Source organism: Bactrocera dorsalis, chromosome 5, assembly GCF_023373825.1.
Source record: "Bactrocera dorsalis isolate Fly_Bdor chromosome 5, ASM2337382v1, whole genome shotgun sequence".
NCBI lineage: Eukaryota > Metazoa > Arthropoda > Insecta > Diptera > Tephritidae > Bactrocera > Bactrocera dorsalis.
The window spans coordinates 25189689-25211028 of record NC_064307.1 but is presented as its reverse complement, the minus strand read 5'-3'; the positions used below and the strand labels follow the sequence as shown (position 1 = coordinate 25211028).

General features: G+C 33.4%; 1 protein-coding gene across 6 annotated transcripts in view; it reads right to left on the bottom strand.

Moving 5' to 3' along the window:
* LOC105224854 (G-protein coupled receptor Mth2) overlaps positions 1-18526 on the bottom strand; it is a 41325-nt gene extending 22799 nt beyond the window's left edge. The window contains exons 1-2 of one of the 6 annotated variants that reach the window (XM_049457166.1): positions 18249-18526; positions 15597-15883 (exon numbers count right to left, since the gene is read on the bottom strand). The gene's annotated coding sequence lies outside the window, so the exon portion shown is untranslated. Of the gene's footprint in view, positions 1-15596; positions 15918-18248 lie in introns of all 6 variants that reach the window. The other 5 variants (XM_049457162.1, XM_049457165.1, XM_049457163.1 and 2 more) reach the window with 5 other exon arrangements.
* Positions 18527-21340: the final 2814 nt, after the last annotated feature.

Sequence of the window (21340 nt, the reverse complement as noted above, 5' to 3'; positions counted from 1 at the left end):
CATAAAACCAAAAATAAATGAAAGCTTACGTCAAAGCATCGGTATAACAGAAAATCCAGAAATAAATTTAGTTCATAGGTCTTGTAGTTTTCTTTGAAATTAAGGGTGGTTATCACATATACTTTTATTATTGACTATAATCTTTCAAATTATGTAAGTCTTTCTAAAAATAATAACATAGAACTAATATTGCTATACCCTTGCAATCTATTGCTACAAAAATTAATAGTTAATAGATAAAAAGTGGGCGTAGCCTCGCCCTCTAATAAGTTTAATATACATAAGTATCTCCTAAACCATTAAAGCTACAACAAGAGCTCTGATCAACAGTGTGAATATGGATGAAATCGGAAGGTGATCACGCTCACTGTCCATACAACGTAAAAAACTACTAAACGCGTGATAAAGCAAAAACGAAATACGCCAGAAATACGCTTTACGGGAAGCGGGATAAAAATTGGGCGATGGGCGTAACACTGCCCCCTTTTTAGTGAAATCACATATCTCGGGGCGCGGCAGACCGATTTCAATTAAATTTAGTACGGGATACTTTTCTCATATTCCTATGCAACAATGAAACTGAATGAAATCGGATTGCAACTGCGCCTATTTCCCATATAACACAGATTTAAATTTCTATCTTTCACTTTCCAGTGTACAAATCAAGAAGTAATTAATATAATGGGATAAAAATTTGCACCAATAATTTCTTCAAAGTATGCCTCTTTCTTACCAAAAATTTTCCAAATCCAACCAAAACTGTTGAAGCCTCCAAATACCGGAAACGTGGACTCCAGTATCTACAGTTGAGTTTTGACCGAATATATTGATCAATGTGTCAGATTTATAATGGAAATTCGGAGAGAATCTTTTCCTGGCAATAATATCTCTGTGTATCAAAAATGTTATATCGGTCAATATTTGAGTTGTGTCCATTACAAAGTGTCTTTTACTCATGTTTCTTTGTGCCTAAAATAAATAAAATTGGGCGAAACTTGACAGTAGGATCCTACGTAAAACACACTTTATTGTACCCCTACTATAACGAATATCAGGATTTTCGAACATCCGGCTCGCTTTGCTTCATATGATTGGTGATTGTATTTGGAAATACCTTAAAGAAACACAGGGAACATTTTTTTGTATGTGGCATGATAATTGTTGGTAGAAAAAATCGGTTCGATACTACCCCAAATGCCATATACTACTTATAATGATTTTCGGTTTTCTAAGAAACACTTTGCAGAATATGTCGGTCAATGTATGAGATATATACAATATATTCAGTATACATATGTATATAAAAAACTGCTTTGATTCCGATACTCTGGTTGACGTTTTACATCTTAAGGTATTTCCCTGGCTTTAATTCCTGCAAGAGCATAAAATGGTTTGTTGTACCCGAAGCCCTTCCCTACTTGTTTTTTTTATATTTTTTATTGAAAAATTGCGCTAGGATGCGCTGCTATCAAATTTTGATTTTAGGGTTTTTTAGTATAATTTTTTATGCACATTTTTTTGATAGGATTCTACAGCAGAGGACTAGATAGTGGACGAATCCATTTTTCGACTAATTAAGTCGCAAGTAAAAGAGTAATTTCGTAAAATACTTAGTCGATTTTGTTAACAAAATAATGACCGAGTGGCTTACATTATTGATCACAGAAAAGTTACCCCTTTTTACTACGTTTACATAAATTTTTTGCACATCCGGTTGGTATAGCTATATAGTAAGTTCCACATAAATGTTTTCTTGAGCACGTCATTGGTCTGAGGCTTGGATTGCTTTTCAAATAACTCCACAAAAAAAGTCAAAGAGAGTAAAATTTTAAGATTTATATGAAATAATACTGCTTTTTGGTGTCAGACTTCAGACATGTGACGCCGCCTGCTTAGAACCAGTAATCAATAAAACTCTTTTTTTTTAGGGCAGAATAAATAGATACAATCTGACGAGGTCGATAGCCAATGACTGTTTCGTTTTGGGTAAAAAAAACTTATTATGAACTTATTTTGGCACAAAATGTGAGTTTTTGGTAATTTCATAGTACCCATATGTATATCAAATTCAGCAAGAACCAATTTTTAAGTAATTAGAACCGACATTAGAATCAAATACAAAGAAAAAAACTATGTATCGCTGTATTGTCAAAATTGTTGTCAAATTTCCCTCGGTTTAACAAATGTCTACATGTTAACCTAAATTTCACTACGATTTCAATGGTTTTTATACATTTTAAGGTATAAAATAAAGTCATACTTTAACTTCAGGAAGCAATACTTTGAGCATCTACATTTACCTTATTACAAACGGTTTTAAGAATGTCAAATTTAATGACAGTCGTAGTTTAACCATTGCCAATCAAATGGCATTGCATTTGACATAATCGAAATAACATATGATAAAAAAAATCTGCAGGGCTTAGATAGGATTTGACAGATATTTTCTCAGTATGAGTAGCTAAATATAATCCTAGATATGCACTGAATAGTTCCATCTGACATCCATATCGTTGATATCTGTATCGAAAATAAAAATCAGTTAATCTTTCTAAGTATAACTACTTATTTGTTATTATATACATATATGTGTTTATTTAGGAATAGCTCGACATTTTTCCCGTCATGCTTATTTTCTAGAAATATTATACACAGTTTGTATAATATACTCGTAAGTGTATTTATAGTTATCATTTCAATATAAATACAATATCATACTTAAGTGCCACAGGGTGTCTGTGAAGTACTTCATACATTAATTGGTATCAAATGGACACTGATAACGGGAAATACTATTCACATTAGACTGATTAGCTAATTTACGCTTAGTGGCGGTGTCAATATTTACACACACAACCATAAAATTATGATGTGTTTGATTGTTGCCAATCCCAGGCGGCTAATATATATACATATGTGTGTGATAACTTAGCAGTTCACTAATGTGGCACGACCCAAGGATACTTATTAGCCAATTTACGTCGTATCGATACCCGCGATATCAGACCACTATAGTATACATATAGCTACCTTACAAACCGAACAATCAACCATGCTTCGGGGCAACCGTAGTCATCATTTCTTTCCGTTTGTTATATTTGTGAGTTTTTGATTGTGTGTGTGTGTGTCGAATATATTTTTTATTTAACACTAGCTTCAAATATAGCACAAGCCAAACAAAGAGCGCTAAATGAGCACCTTTTTTAGACCTTACGTGACGTAAAAATTTTGTATATATGTATATCAGATCGATAGACGTAAGGACATACATTCATTTATACACATATACATGAGAGCCAGACTGAATACATATATGCAATTAGGTAAGTGTATTCGCACATCATGCTGCATATTATTGCCCCTAAGTGCCGTTGCGCATGGCACAACCACTGTTTAACTGCATCTCAGGCCCTTTTCATATCTATGCTTGTTTTTTGTGCATAATTTCTAAATATTTTTCTTTAAAAAAGTTTTGTGATTAACTTTAATAGCTCATTTTGTACGATCTATTTATGATGCTTCGATTTCTATTACAACAATAGTGCTTAATATACGCGATGATAACCAACAAAATCAGTTCAAATGTTAACCTAGGTTTAGAAAAAGATAATTTTTTCCCCTAATGACTCGTCTCAAAGGGCCTTCACAGGCGGCGCGGTGATTCTAAAAATTTGCGGTATCTAAAGTGAAATAAAATACGCGATCTCAATCTTTGACGCACCTAATATCGTATAGGAATATACCCCCGCCTATACCCCGCAGTCCATTTCGGACCCGTCAATATAGAGAGAGATAGTATCCTCCACCGCTACTACAGATCTCTCTCTATCCGTCTACCAAACTCAGCCAGCATCTTCCAAGCGAAAGTACTAGGTATCGAGAGGCGGTCCGTAAAGTTATGTTGAATAATTACAGGCATTGCTGGCCTTGTGCACGCAACGGATTAATTACAGCGTAGTCAACAATTGTAGGAAGTCTTTAAGGGGTTAGGGGTAGTCAGAGGCACGAAAAAATTAGAAATTTCAGTTTTTTTTTTGGGGAAAAAATCAACAGTTAATTGGTTTTAAAAAATCGAAACCGAGCTTTCTTTCTTATTTGTCGAATAACTCAAAAACTAACTACCGGATCAAGGTGAAATTTTCAGAGAATATTTTTAAGATATTGCACTTAACGAAAATGAATTTTTTTTTTTTTTAATTCCGACTACTCCTAACCCCTTAAGCCGATTGGCAGCTCAACTATACTTGTCCGTAATTTGGGTCCCCATTCAGATTAACGTTTTTTAGCAACAAAGTGGTAGACGAGTTGGTAAAGCTGGAAGTATCTTTAGACGAATCTGCAGCGGAGTGAATGGATTACATGCATTTTTAACAATTATCAGAACAGATGGAAATCAATAACATGCTGCAAGAGAACAAAGCAGATGGTACCCTAGTATAACAAAACTTGAACCAAAGACTTATTAATTAGGTCTAGAAATACATATATATACAGGCTTATGCCACCACAACAGAACACTGATATCTTGCAAGCTAGAAGGGACTACGGACTACTATTTTCCACTTTCTCTGCGAATGCCCAGTTCCATCACAAGCCAGATACAGAATACAGATTAGTCGGCGGCAATGCTAGCGCAAACCCCTTTTTTTGCCAAATTCATCGTTTTTGATGTCAATTGTCTGGGTTTATCTGATTAACTTATCTTATTCAACTTAGATGCTTAGTAAACTATAAAAATACAAAATTTTATAAGTTGGACTACAAATTTTAACTGAATTCAGTTAATAAAACTGCGTAAAGTTAACACAGTGAAAATGTCATTGTATCGGTTTGAGGAGGTAACAGAAAAACAAATTATCTTGCTAAAGGAGACTTAGTCGCGAATGGTGATATTACAAGACGTTTGTAATGTCATCGATCATTGTTAGGTCGGTTTTTAATGTGACCGGTCGAAACAACTTTGTGGTCGAACATATGGACGAAGCCTTGAATTTGAGGCAACAGAGGCATTTAAACCAACTATGTCTCAAGGATCGTTTTATTTGTTCTTTAAAACTTCGAGATAAACTGCTTGTCAACAAGGAAAGGACATGCTGCACTCGAACAATCGAAAGAAGACTAAACTACATGCGTCTGAGAACTTGCAAATCCGGAAAAAAACTTGTTCTAGCTCCGATGATAAGATATAAACGGCGAGATGGGGCTAAAAAACACGAAATGTGTATCTCTGACAAATAGGAATGTTATATTTTCAAATGAGTGCAAAATTAATCTTAAAGGAGCTGTTGATGCCCTGAGGGTAAGACGGAGAAATGGAGAGCGCTTTTCAGATGAACTTGTGTTAGGCACAGTAAAGCATTCTCCATACATAATGATCAGGGCAGAGTTGGGTCTTTGTTAACTAACCCCTAGAGAGTTCTGTGAATGCGGAAAACTCGAAAGAGAAATATTTTGGAAGGAGTTATTCCCACAATAGGGGAGTTATGGGTAGTCAAACCGGTTGTATTGTTTCAGAACGATTTCACGCTTTACCATCGAGCAACGTGTGTAAGTTAGACACATGTTTTCAAAACCTTGAGATGATTCTAAGCATTTTCAAATGATTTTTTTTTGTTATCTACATTGTGTTTGATGTTTCATATAACCAAATCAAAGAATGAAATGAGGATGAAGTTCTTGGATTTGTCAGCAAACAGCTCAGACCTGAATATTACTAAAAATGTGTGGTCTGGCGTAAAGTGCAAAGTAAGGGAAAAATTCCTTAAACACTGATTGACTTAAGAAAAGTCATTGAGGATGTGTGAAAGAATAGCATTAGTCCAAACTACCTCAAAACGTTACACCTTTCAATGCCAAAACGAATAAAGGGCATCCTTAATAAATAAGATCAAAATCCACCCCCCCACAAAGCTCGCAGAAAAAACAAGTAATAGGTAAACTTAGAGCTTTGATATTAACAAATTTGAGGAAAAATGGAATATTAGGGTTAGAAGTCAGTAACTGTGTTGCTCAAACCACAGCTTTCGATTTTTTTTTTTGGTTACGCTTCGTTCTTAGTATTATTGGAACTCATATACATCGTTTGGTGGGTGTACACCATAAATACATCTACCGTGGAGAAAAAAAAAATAAATTTTCTAATACCGAATGCTCGCTGATTCAGACAGTTTGCACAAAGTTTGTTCAAAGAAATTTTTTTCTTTACTTTAAAACTAAAAATTGATTCTCGAAAACTAATAAAATAAATTCACAAGAAAAATATATTTCAAAGCCAATTCAACAAAATTGTTTCATTACTAAACCAGCAATATTATTTATCGATCCATTCAGTACCTACAATTAGAAGCTCATTACGTTTTTATGTGTTTTTGTTTAATTTTTCAACACATTGCATTGCCTTCGAAGAATTTGAGCGAATTGCGAAGTATAAACAAATCAATTATGCTGCATGAACAGCGCAATCTCGAACAAATACACCCATACCCACATCAGCTCTACACTCTCTTCATTTCACAGTAGCTGGCTCAAGAGTCTGCCGATCGATCGGACGCGTTGTCAGACTACTGCGTCTCTTGTGCATGCGAAATAGCTAAATCACTTTGGCCAAATGGGCGATATCACAAAGCACCAGCCTCAGCGTTGATCGATCATCAGTGATCAATACCTCGGGCATTTCGGCGCGCCATTATGCACAAGTGTGTGATGGTGAAGGTGTTGAAGTGCTCGGTGCAGTGCGATCACAGGTGGCCGCACACAATTTGCGTTAGTCAACGGCAACTCTTATGATCTGTGTGAATAGCTCGTGGACCAGGCGTTTGCGGCTGCCACTTGAAGCACTTATGGGTGTATGTTAGACTAATAATGAGACTTGTAATGCTTTTTGTTTGTTCGCTGTTTCTTTGATTTTACTATTGTGTTTTCTTTAATGTTGTTTCGCGCATTTTTTTATATTTTTGTTCATATAAAAGGCACGTTTGGAAGACGGGTATACATTGTATGACGAATTAGCTGATTTATTTTGGTTTGAAGACGTAACATTTGGAAGTGATGTGCTGAAATTATTAAAATGAAACTCTTAATGATGTCACTGGCTGGAGGTGTGGAGATGTAGTTGTCAAATCACTATACTTTCGCAAAATACCCAGCAAAATTTACCTGGAAATTTACATATTGTGTCATTTATACTAGTTTTACTTTCAAACCATCTTCAACTTCTTAATGGGTAAGCTAAATTGACATATCTGATAGATGGATCTTGTCAGTTCTTTGCACCCGTTTTTGAATACCTCGACCGGTAATCCACCGGCTCCTGCCACTCTGCTGTTCTGCAGGCAAGAAATTGCTGTTCGAACCTCATCATAGTCAGGCAATGGAACATCTATTCCATCGTCATAGATTGGTGAATCGGGTTCACCCAACTCCAGGTGTTATGCTTTCACTGCCATTCAGCAGGCTGGAGAAGTGTCTCTTTGAACGATATACGAAATAGGTAAAAAAATCAAAACGTTCGGATGATTTGTCTGCGAGTTACAAGTACAGCCAATTTGAAAAATGTAGTTTTAAAAAAAAACGCCTTTAAATCCAGTACAATTGCTTCAAATTGCGATTGTTAATGGTATACGATATTTTGCCCACTCAAACACATACATACATACGTAAGTACTCACATTTTACACATATTTAAATCCCACACTATTATAAGCAATCACACCTGCATTGTTTTCCCCAAAACATTTGCACTCCACTGTGACTGCTCATTTGTGCTTTCACCTTGAAATCTGTAATACATACAAACACAGGCATACAAATATACATACATACACACGCATTTATGCATACATACAAACATGCACATATGCACTCGACTAAACGGTTGTGTATGGGCTAATTGCTTATTGAGAGATTCATGGCAAAATGTACGGTAAATCAGCAGGCAAACACAACCACACACGCACAAATCCGCGTGGTGCAAACTCGCAATTTAACTTTTGACACTCTGTTTAGCTGCAATTAGTAAATAGAAGAGGTCTAATTTAAAGCGATTGCATTCGATTTGCCTCCACCGAAATCCACCGAAACATTGAGCCAACGTGCGCTGGATTTTGTTTATAATTTCGCTGATTTTTCTATTTTTCAACAATATTTACGAAGATCGGCTGGAATGCTATTGTTTATCTGGAACGTTTCCCCATATGTATAATATATGCATACATACATATATAAGCACTTATATATATGTATATGGTATTTTTGGTGCAAATAAATGATGAATAATGTTTCATTTTAATTGTAATTATTTCAAACATTTCGAATAAGTATTCATGAAATTTTGTTACAAATTATTAATATGCGGGGAAAAATTCATTAGCTCAGTTTGTTGTTTGTTTTTGTAGACTACGAAACATCTGTTAATGATTCAGTGTTTTAAGGCGAATATCGAGCAAGCCACGCGAGAGATGACATCAGAAAACTTCAACAAGACCTTTGAAAACTAGGTTAGCGGAATGTGTTACGGTGATGCCAGTGAGGAATCCGTGGGAGCGAAAATATGTTCCAAACATAAGCTCCTTCTTTTTAAACAAACCATTATTGTTGTAACAAAAAAGCACCCGGAAATTGTAATTAAATTTCTGGGTAAATAATATTTCAAAAATTATTTTTCTTAAATTTTGTTACAATTTTTTTTTTAAATTTTTCATATTTTGCTAAGTTGGTAGAACTCTTCTAATTACTAGGCCAAACATGAGCGAGATCTGTCAATCAGTTTGTTTACGGCAGCTGCTTAAGTCGGTACGCCTCAGTAGTTCATATCGATTTTTAAAATTGATAAAAATATGGAACAAAGAATTTGTCTCAAATTTTGTATTTCTAACTAAATTTCGTGTGCGAAATCGTTGCGAATGTTGAAAAATGACTACGGTGATTCAGTTTTATCAAAAACGCAAACCTACGAGTGGTACAAATCAACTGATGAAAATATTAAAAAAGGTGAAGGACATGGCGCTTGAAAATTGTCAGGCAAGTAACACAGTAAGATCACAAGAGAGCTCGACATTTCACGCGAGTCCGTTCGAATGATTTTAGTGGGTATTTTCGTTATGGAACGCGTTCTTGCTCGACTCATCCCGATTGTGAGTGAACTTAAAGCCAAAAACGCCTGATTCACCAGATTTAATACCCTGTGATTTTTTCCTGTTCCCCAAACTGAAATTGTCACTCTGTGGAACCCGTTCTCAGTCGATCGAAGAGATAAAACAAAATTCGCTGAAGAAGCTGAAGGCCACCCCAAAAAGTGCTTATGAAAAGTCTATCGAGAACTAGAAAAATCGTTGGCGTAAGTGTGTTACATCTGATAAGGATTACTTTGAAGGCGACAAAATAAATATTAATGAAACATTAAATACTTTTCGTTTTATTTGCAATTTCCTGGTAATTTTTGTCACAAGATATTTATGTAGGTCTCTAAGAGAAATTAAAAGAATTTTCTTTAATATGTCTTAACAGAATTTTAAGTGGCGTACAGCTTAGATCTGAAAATTTCTGTCATAAGCGAATGTCAATAAACGTTGCCTACATTTCGGAGCGAAGCAAATTAATATATTATTAAAGTGGTCACATAACTGTCACTGTTAAGCGTTTCTAAACTATATTTGTAGTTAAAGCAATCGTTATACTTATCGTAACGCCTTTAAGGTGAAGAAATAAGAGAGTTCCTGCTATTAGAGATTTTCACTAATCGATATTCTCTAATAGAAGAATTTAAAACTATAAAAAAGTTTTTACAGATTTTTAACCTGAACTAAATGAACCGAGCCGACTACCTGAATTTTCTGAGTGTATGAATTTATTTCTCGGGATTTCGCTGAGAAAATCTAGATTATCTCATGGTAAAGGTGCTATATCGCAACCTACATCAAGGGTAGGCATTCCACTAGCTGAGTGATACGCTTCCAGTAACAGCAAGATATGCCAAAGAGTCAGAGAAAGAAAGCTGAAAACTAGTTTAGTATCCAAGAGGCATCAGATAATTCAAACGAGCTCTCCACTTTGAATGATCATAAGAAGTTATATCTAACAGTTACTTTCAAAAAAAAATAATTTTTTTCAGCTTTCAAATGTACAAGGTCTGTCGCAAAAGAAACAGGACTGTTAAAAAAACAACAAAAAATTAATATTTTTCAAAAGTTATATTTTTTTATTCAAAGTAGTTTCCTTGTGCTTCGATACAGCGTTTAGACCGGTCAATTAGCATTTCAAATGAGTGTTTAAGGCCATTTTTCGGAATGCTCTTGAGAATATCGGTCGTCGTCTTTTGGATAGCTGAAATGTCCTGAAACCAGTGTCCTTTCATGGGCAAATAAAGTTTTTCAAATAGGTAAAAATCACAGGGTGCCATATCAGGTGAGTAGGATGAGTGATTAATGGTTAATATGGAGTTTTTTGTCAAAAAATCAGTGACAAGCGTCGACCGATGACACGCCGCATTATCGTGACGCTTCATAACACCAAGGTAAAACACAGCATTAATCGTTTGGCAAGGTGGGACGAACTCTCGGTGTACAATACCTTCGGAATCGTAAAAACAAATCAGCAATGTCTTTATTTTTGACTTCTGAAGACGACTTTTATTCGGTGATGGCCTTCGTCCTCACGACCTTCTTGGAATCGCTTAAACCACTCATACACATTACTACGGGATAGGCACTGATCACCAACAACTTTTTTAACATTTGAAATTTTTCAGTAAACGTTTTCCCAAGTTAAAAACAAAATTTAATATTTGCTCTTTGTTCAAAATGCATTTTACGACCGATGACCAAAAGCTGCTGTCACTTTTTGATCGATAACATCGATTGTAGTTATCCAATTGTCTTAAAATTTTTACGAAATGTCAACAAGAGATCAAATTTTTTATTTCATATACCCACCAATAGGTGGCGCTACCAGATCGGCTACAACCACGCCTACTTCCCGTACAACACAATATTAAAAATTCATTTGATTCTTTCACTTTACAGTATACAAATCAAATATGACTGAAGTTATCAAAATGAAATTTTGCACAAAAGATGCTTTGAAGCCACTTCTTCTTATACCCAAAAACTGTCGATTCGGAGCATAACTTTTTAAGCAACCAGACACCAAATATGTGGAACCCAGTGCATATGACTGTTTTTTTTTTTACCCGAAAATATCAGTCAATCTGTCAGGAGCAATATTCAAATTTGGGGAGAATGTTTTTCTGATAATAGCATACGCTTGTACCAAAATTGGGTAGTAATTTTCTCAGTCCCCAGATATCTATCAATATTTTGGAACTCCCGGTCAAATTTATACCGCGCTTAACGGTCAATAATGAAATTCAGAAAGAAATCTCTTTCCAATTTTTCTTATCTAAAAGGTATGAAATAAGGCAATACTTTCCTTAGTCATCACATACGTAATTCCGATTTTCAAACATCCGCTTTATTATATACCTTATATAGTGGCCATTCTGCGAGATTTCTTGATTTGCATTTAGTCCTTATTTATTAGTTAAACTTATGTTTAAACAATTTTGAAGTAAAAGTTACTAGTGGGTTAAAATATTTTTCAGGACTTCAACATGCCAACATTACGAACTTTCACAATTTTAAAAATTAAGTCCAGAGAAGCGAATGTTTCAAGAGACTTTCTCTGGAGCCATTAGCTAAGTTTTATTTCTTTTCATTAGTCATAAAATGATAGCTTAGTTTATATAACACGTTTGCTTACAAAGCGCTAAATTACTATTAGAGCTCCTCCTTTTGTTTTCATGAAAACTCTCTAATGACATAGAAGGTTTTGTGAATATTTGCTAAAAGTTTCAAGTAAAAAAATGAATAAAAAAAAGAGAATTTTAAGCATAAAATCATTGTTATTATATTTAAAGCAAATTCCAATTCTTGGAAATGTTGTGAACTTGTTCTATAAAATAAATTATCGGGGAGTTTATCTCCGCTCCTTACTCAACAGGTTTCATTTGATATGTGATAATACCTATAATATAAAATAAAGGTGCCACAGTACTCAGAAAGTAAAATTTAAAAATCAAATTTATTAATGCTTGCAATAATTTTTCTCTCTTTTCCAATGAACTTCGCGTGAAATGCATAATTTTGCATACAAATACCTTATTTAAGCGGTTAGGAAAAAATGCAATCGAACTGCAATCAAAAGTAATAATTACAGCGTGTGTAAAAAGTGGACCCACCGGTTGCGCTTTTGCCACACACAGTGGAATCCAGGGGAAAAACGTGAATTAATTTGATGAAATAAAACGAAAACAAACAGACATGATACAGGCAAATCAACGCAAACATATAGTAGGGTTGCATTTTTATTATTTGCGTGACTATATAGTATTTCGATAAGTGAACTTGATGCACGAATAACTGCAGTATGTTGACATAAAATTGGATATATAGATTTTAAAGGCTTTTTTTTATTTTTGAGATAAATTTAAGGTGGAGAATAATTTCATGCATTTCTATAAGCTTATAAGTTCTTTAAGATATTTTCAAGCGCTAAAATATTATTCCAGAAATTAATTCTAAGTTTGTAAACAAAAGAAAACTTATGTTTATACTTTTACTAGAGTCCATTTAGTGTATTATTCTCTGACTCAGCGCTATATAAATATATTTTTAAATTATTTTTACCAAGAAATAAATATATGTTATTTATATTTTCTAAAATTGTATTTATTTATCTTTTCTTCCTTTATTTATTGTATCCATTTTAATGCCAAGTCACTGTAAAATAGAAAAACCGCAGTTCCTTATTGCAAAGAGTAGCGAAATTTCAATTAGAAACACGTACGAGCTGTTCATGTTCACCGCTGATTTTAATATTCTATTACTTAACATCAAAAACAACAAATAAATTAAGTAAAAAGTTGTGTTTCCATTACGCCGGGTAAACATTAACTAATAAAATGAGAGAACTTATTTGCTGCCAAAAAATTAAATAATTCGGAAAAATAAATAAAAGCGTTAGCAGATTTTGAAACTGAAATAATTTGGAAAACAAATATTTCGAAAATTTTTAAGTACATTCAGACCCGTATGCTCCCAGTTAAGGAGTATCTCCAAGCAGCCGCGAGAATCGAGAGTGACCCTTGCGCATTTTCGTGCTGGATTCTGTAGCAGATTAAACTCCTACTTAACCAGAATCGACACCAACATATTAAACATATGTGCAGCGTGCAACGACTCCCCGCATGATTCTAACCACCTCTTCGCATGCGCAGCCAACCATATACATTTGACGCTCCTCTCCCTATGATCCGACCCAGTCGAAACAGCCGTTTCCTGGGCCTACCGTTGGATGACCTCGATGACAACTTATCTGAACCTTACCATCCTAATGTAGACTAGATAGCCTTTACAACAACAACATAAAAAGTTCGCACTTTGAACTTCGATCCACATATTCATTATCTGAATAATTTTGGTTCGACTTGGACGATTTTTGCTCATAAGGTGGTAGTTCCTATTGGCACTATTTGCACAAAATTTTATTTCGGTACTTTTATTGGTGCTTGATGTGCATACTGGAAAGTAAAAGAATCAATAGGAATTTGAAATTGTGCTATATGGGAAGTAGGCGTGGTTTTGGTTCGATTTCGCACTGGAACATTGGAATGACAAGATAATATTGTACACTAAATTTGGTCGAGATCGGTTAATTTTCATCGAAATTTCAGCGGTGCGGTCATCTAATCTTGACATAAAAAGTCCTTTCGTATCATCCCTGCTGTAAAATTCTATGTCTCGTTATATGAGGACCGGGCGGGTTTATCACCCGATTTCATACATTTTTTACAGCTATGGTAGGATTGTTTAAGATATTTGAACTGAGCGAATTCGGGTATTACATCTTAAGTATTTTAAGAAATATAAACATCCATCCATCCTATTAGAGGGCGGGGCTACGCCCATTTTTTTCAGATTATTAACCCACCGGTGCCTGTTGCTACTGCGATCTTCTGCGCTAAACTAATGTTTTATATCTTACTTTAGTATTTAGTTATGGCACTTTATAGACTTTTGATTAATGGTTTAGTGGGCCTATCTGCATTACCACGAACGGACGACGGAGAGACAGTCACCCGGATTTCAACTCTTCTCGCCATGCTGATCATTTATACTTATATACATATACACTCCATATTAGATCTATTAGTTTTAGGTGATACGTCAACAGTTAGGTGAAAAGGACTATTATACTCTGTAGCAGCACTTTACAAGAGTATATAAATTATATTTATTTCAATACTTAATTCGGGAAATCCCCTTGTTCGCAAAATGTTCTACTATTAACCCTAATTCGTTACACAGTAAAGCATTTAATGAAAACATAAAATGGCATATAATGTATATTTGTATATGTATGTATAGGCTACTGCCAATAAAGATAAGCTTATATAGGGTGTGGTTTTATGATAATAATTTTTCTTAAGACAATGTTGCGGTATCCAAATGCCTGAGTCTAACTTATACGCAATAAAATTGAGTACCTAATAGTACAAAATAGTTGCTATTTCCTTAATTTTTTATCGAAACTTATTCAGAAAAGAAAGTTAATTCTCAACTTTTTGACAGCGACTTTAAGAAGACATTTTTCGAATATAGTACATCATTGATTTTCGAAAATTTAACACTTTCTAATGTGAAATCGAGATCTCGGCGACATTTGGTTTCAACAAGACGGCGCACTTCCCACACATCACATCAATCAATGTGTTTATTAAGGGAATTCAGCGGTGTGAAGATAATTTCACGTTTTGGGGCGGTCGATTAGCCACCAAGATCGTATGATATCCCATTATTCGACTTTTCCCTGTGGGAATATGTAAAGTCTAAAGTCGATGCCGCCAATCTCGCTTCGGTTCAGGTCTTGAGGCAAAACATCAAACGTGTCAATTGCCAGTTACCAATCGAAATGCTCGAACGAGTCATCGAAAATTGGACTCAATGGATGGAGACGCCGATCCGAAATTTGGGCAAGTCCTTTTCTTACGACTATTACTTCCATACAAACTGATGGATCAAACTAAGGTGCTATTTTATTTGATGAAATACGGCATGGATTATTGTCCAAAGCAATTTTACCATGTATTGTTTATATCCAATTTTTGTAAGGAAAACGTTTTTGTTTGACAAGATATCTTCACAAAATTTGGTATAGATTACTATCCAAAACAAAATTTTTCAGATGGAATCACTATGACGTATACAGGTAACTGCAATTGAAGCTGACTGTTGATCGAATTCAATATAGAGAGCAAATATGATGGTAGTAATTGAGTATAAATTCAATTAAAAAATTGAAGCAAAAAATAGAATGTTATTGACAGGAATTATTTTCATTTCCATACAAATACATATCTCCAACTTTCAACAACTTTTTTCATATCCCAAAATAGTTTTTCAAAACTACCGTAGCGCCTTTCTCAGGCCTTCCAGAACTGGCTACCACGTTATTTACTATGCATTCACTGACCTTATTGTTATCAGCATGCTTGTTGCTGTTGTTTTGTGAAATTTTCTTGCGAAGTTCAATTTTGCACTTACCTGTAATACCCCTCAGCCCTATCGGACTGTCTCACTCTCCGGGTTTGTTTGCGTGGACAAGCTTTTTCCGCTCGCTGTGCTTGGTGTTATCTTCGTTTAGCCTTTTAACTCTTCATTATATTTATTTTGCAGCACGTTATCTAAAGTATATTTATTTTCGTATATGTATGTATATGTGCTTTTCTTTATCTTTCGCTTTAGTAAACTTCTTCACCTTCTTTTTTCTTGTGCTTTTGAATGCGACAACTTTATTTTGTTTACTTCAACTTCGAACGCAGCGATCAGACCTTTAATAACAACCGTGAAAACACTACTCAAAAACTCAAAAACAACAAATATAATGAGAACAACAATTATACAATTAAGCCAAGCGTACATATGTGTCATCCAGGTGCAAACACGATTTTTTTGTTTTTGTTTTTAGGTTTTTTTTGGATGTCGGTATGTGCTTAAGCAGTGTTTTGTATATAAAATGTGCGCGTATTTGCCTTAAGTAAATATGTATTGCAAATATTGTACATATGTATGTATGTTTGTAGTCACTTCACAATCATTGACGTTCAGGCGGAGGTGTGCGCGGAGCGTGTGTGGTCACTATTTGTCAAACAAAATTTGTGTGGCTGTGCGTCGGTACATAAGGTATGCATATATAGATATATGTTGATATACGCATGTACATATGTATGTATGTATGTATGTATGGCTTGGCTGTGTCATTGCTTGTGCTGCGGATCAAATTATTAATTTTTATTTGCCTAACTTCCGCGCTGTTTGTTATTTATACTAGTTTGTTGTTGTTATTGTTGTAACAAGTGAAAGAAATCGAATTTTGTCAACCCACAAGCATTGAATGTGCCAACTATTTTGATTTGCTTACATACATATGTATATATAAATGGCACAATTCATAAAAATGTTTTTTGTGTATTTCAAAATTTAGATTTTTTATTAAGAAAAAAAAAATTAAAAAATATATTTAAAATTTTCCAGTTTTTATTTATAAATATAAAATTTTTAATATATGTATATATTATTATTTTTTATTAATAGATATTAATTTCATTTTTTTTTTTAAATAATTATTTGAATAATTTTCTTATTATTATTTTTTTTATTCTTCTCAATAAATTTTAATTTCTTTTCGCTCTAGTTATATTTTTTTTTTGTTACGGTTTTAAATTATTTAATCACTTTTTTATACATTTTAATTTAATTTAATAATTTTCAAAACTATTCATTTTTTAGTTTTTTATATATTATAAGAATGCATTTTAATTTAATTTTTTCACTTAATTGTTCAACTTTATAAGAATTATACATACGTCTATTATATATTTCTCATTAATTTATAATTTAATTAATAATTTTTTTTTAATTTATAATTTTTTTATTTTAATTTTATTTTACATCAACTAAGGTTTTATTTAAATTTTTTATTGATTTTTTGTTATTAAAATTAAAACGCTTTTTTCAAGTATTTATAATAATTCATTTTACTTTAATTTCTTTAAAAAAATTTTATTTTTTTATATTTTTGTTTAATACATACATACATATGTATGTATATAGAATTTTTGTCAAAATTTTTTTAAATTTATTTTTAACAATAAATTTTTATTTAATTTTCTTTAAAAAAATATTTTTTTTATAATTTTTTTAGTTATTTGATTATTATTTTTTTATAATTCTTTTTTAATATTTAAAGTTTTTTTCATATGTTTTTGAATAATACATTTTAAATTAATTTCTTAAAAAATTATTATTTATTTGAAAATGTTTTTTAAATTTATTTTTAATAATCAATTTTAATTATTTTCTTTTTAAATCATTTTTTAAATTATACTCAATTTTCTTTTTAATTTTTTATATCTTTTTATTGATGAATTTTGATTTAATTTTTTTCCAAATAATATTTTTAATTTTTTTTTAATATTTTAAAGTTTGTAAAGATTTTTTCATCAATAAATGTTAATAAATGTTAATTAATTTATTTTTCTTAACTTTTTTTTAACTAATTTTCAAAATTAACAAAAAGAAAAATTATAAATTCTTATTAATAAATTTTTATTGTATAAAATTTACAAAATTATTTCATATTTTCAATGACACTCTTTAATTTAATTAATTTTGAAATATTTTTTTTAATTAATTTAAATTATATATTTTTTATTACCTTTTAATTTATTGTTCTTGTTAATTATGTTCGAAACTGTTTTAAGTTTTCTTTTTAAGATTTTTATCTGATTTTTATTAATAAATTTAAACTTCATTCTTTTTCAAATAATTTTAAAAATTTACTAAAATTTTGGTTAAATTCGTTAAGTATGAGTTTAATTTAATTTTGACTAATTTTTAAAATAAAAAAAATATTATAAATTCAATTAAATTTTTTTCAATTAATTTTTAAATTTAATATATTTTTTTATAAATTGTGGATAATACATTTTATTTTTTAATATTTAATTGTAAAGGTAATAATTTGCTTTTCGAACTTTTTTAATTTAATTTAATTTAATTTTTAATTATATTTTTATATTACATAACTTTTATAATTTTTTTTTTTTTAATTTTACATTGCATTATGCAAAGGTCTATTCAAAAAATGTCACCATTGATTAATGAAAAAATCCCAAAATGAAATTTAAGATTTACAAATATGTGCTCCACTCCGACTACCTTTATTTTTGTTGTTTTTAATTTCTTTATTTTTCCACTTTTATCACTCGTCTTCACTAATAACACACTTGCAAATGAGCAGCCGGTATTTTAGTGCAAATGATAGGCGTTTATTCAACCGGTTTCTCGCGCAAATTGAACATCTTTATGTTTTGTTGTTATTATAATTTCACCGCTTTAGTTTTGTTCTTGCTTGTCAACCGCGCCAACAACCGCGCACATCAACGTTTCGTAGTGAACTGAAGCGTCCAACAAAGTCACTATCATTTAGAGGCCACTAAAATTCCCAACGATGAGTGCCCATTGTGATGGAGCGACGTCGTGTCATTGCCAAGTGCTTCCGTGCGCTCATCAACGCTCGCTGCTGGTCAACGCTTACTATGTGCGATGAATCGCCTTAAGTCGTTATCACGTTTGGCAATATTGCCTGTATGCAGTGTTGGCGATTGCAGGGTTAATCGTGTGATTTGCCGCGTTTGTGGTGAGTTACAGTTGTGGTGGAAAGCAGCACGGCGAAGCAGCGTTTGAGGCGCAGCAGTGTTTGGTTTTTGTTTTATTCGGGAACTCAAATGAAATGGAATTAAATATGCAGGGAAACCACGCTGACACACATATTGAATCCACTTATGCGTAGAGATTTGAAAACAAAAACTGTTAATTGCAAAGGAAAATGTTCTAGGTCGTAAAATATAAGAGCCTATGAACCCTTATGTATACCTTGAAAAACTTTGTTCTCTCTATTTATTTTTGGATTTCCAGGATCAAGTTCGAATTCATAGCCAAAGTCAGCATTCGGGCTTTGATCCATTAATTCGACAACTCAATGGTCAAAAAAATATTGTATTTGTGCTAAGTGTTTTTCAACTTCCGCCATTTGTTTGTATGAATATTTCTGCCAAGAGAGCGCTAGTTCAGAACGTTCCGCTTTGGTTTAAGAATGAAAATCTTGTTATCCATGGAGAGAGGCAACCAGCACTTTCGAAATACAGCAATTATACTGTAGTTAAGACTATGTAAACACGGTTCAAACACGTTTGAACTATTGAACACAGTGCCTTGAAGTCGGAGGCCAGCTAAAGAAAGTTCTTAAACCTTGAATCGGCAAAAGTAGGCTCTACCTAATCAATAGGAATTGAAGCTTCGCCAATACGCAGTAATACAGCACACAGATTTATTATTACTAAATATTTTCTGAAGGATTTCATGGTATTCTTTGATTGTGAAAGTATTGAGCGTTTCACTACCTAAATGGTGGTCTGTGAAAAATTCTTAGCCGTTCTTAATACTGGTGTTTATATAGGAATATAAAACTTCCAACTGAGAACAACCGAACCTATTGTTCATTGCGATTGAGACGTAAAAGTTACTCCCTTTTTCTAACTCATTAATGGATACTAGGTCACTTGGAGATACTTATCAGCTGGCAGACAGAAAAATAGCCGTGAACTCTGCGGTATTTAGTTGAATCCGTGTATCTCAATTGTAGTTGGATGATCAGATCGGTGTGATTCGTACCGTTGTTGATTTCTTCGCAAAACACCCTAAATCAGTGATCTTTCAACTACTTACGGTGTAACTGTAAATAATGATCCTACCTAAAATTATTGTCGACTTCAAGAAAACATGAATATTTGTATTCTGTAATGTTTGGGTCTTAAATGGAAAGACATATCTAAATTATAGTAAAACGTAATCCAATATTTTTCCATTAGCATCATAGCTAATGTTCCACAGTTCTGGGCTCAGAATAAATCCTTGCGCTGTTCCTGACTTGACCGCTAACTGTCGTGATCTCTCTCTAGTTTGATACACCAGTTTCCTGTTAGTACGTATAAGGTAGCTCCGTACCACAGCTCTGAGATAGTCGAGAATATTAAAGCTTTTTTCAAGAGCGTCGATCATATCCACACATCTAGCGCTGTTGAAGGCGTTTCGGGCATCTAAAGTCGCCAGCAACACTATTCTTTAGTGTTTATGTCATCTGCCGAGTCTAAAGCCATGTTGTCTAGCGGACAGACAAGCTCCAGCTTCGTTGATAACCGCTTCGAGTCTGGGTTTTAGTACTCTTTCATGGAGCTTTCCCGCTGTGTCAAGCATGCATAGTGGACGGTATGCTGATAGCAAGTCGGGGTCTCCCTTTTCCTTACTGATTAGCACCAGTCGTTGCTTTTTGCAGGATTCAGGGAATATTCGGGCTTCTAGGCAGGCGTTGTACTACACGTTCAGGATTACTAGGATCACTTTTTTTGTGTGTGTGGAATAGTGCGTTTACGATGTGGACCATTTTGGCAGCAGTTAGGTTAGGTGGCCTTGCGCCGATTGTCTTCATTACTATTTTATAACCGAAAACACTAGGGGTTTTGGTTAATATCCTCACGTAGTTCCTCCCAGTTTTTTCTTTTTGCTGTCGTCGATGGTTTGCTTCAGCTCCTTTTTTGCTGCTTTTGTAATGTTCGGCTTCTTGGGATGCGGCTTCTCTGCGCCTGGTTCTCATGTGGGCGGCGGCATGTGTGTCTGAGTTGGGCGATGTTTTCAGTCTATCAGTAAACTGATGCTATATGTTTTCTGGAGGAAGCCTTGGCATTGATTTTTGACAGGCTTTTGTTATATTAAGCATTGTGTGCTCGAAAATTTTTCTTGTAATTAAGGGGAGCTGCTAAATCGGTTCTGGTTGTCTATTGCGGATATTAATTTCGAAGTATTTAGTTTCGAAATATTCGACTTTCATGTTTCAGTATTTTTCCTGTGCTGGTTAGCAATTGTTTCGGTGTCGATCGTGAAAGAAATGTACTGATGATCGCTGACAGTGTAATCCTCCAGGACTATATGATGCACATACATACATATATAAGTATATCATTCCTTGTAAATACTACAATCTTACGAGTTCGATCGTATTTAGTCCATTCGCGGAGACTCCCACGTGACAGGTAAAAATTATGTTACTTACCGCAGAAACCAACTCTATATAGGAGATTTTAGCCTTACATATATATCGTAAAATGTTTAAAACCTTCCTTTATTTCAAAAACAAATATCATTTTGAAACAATTATTTTTACGAATACT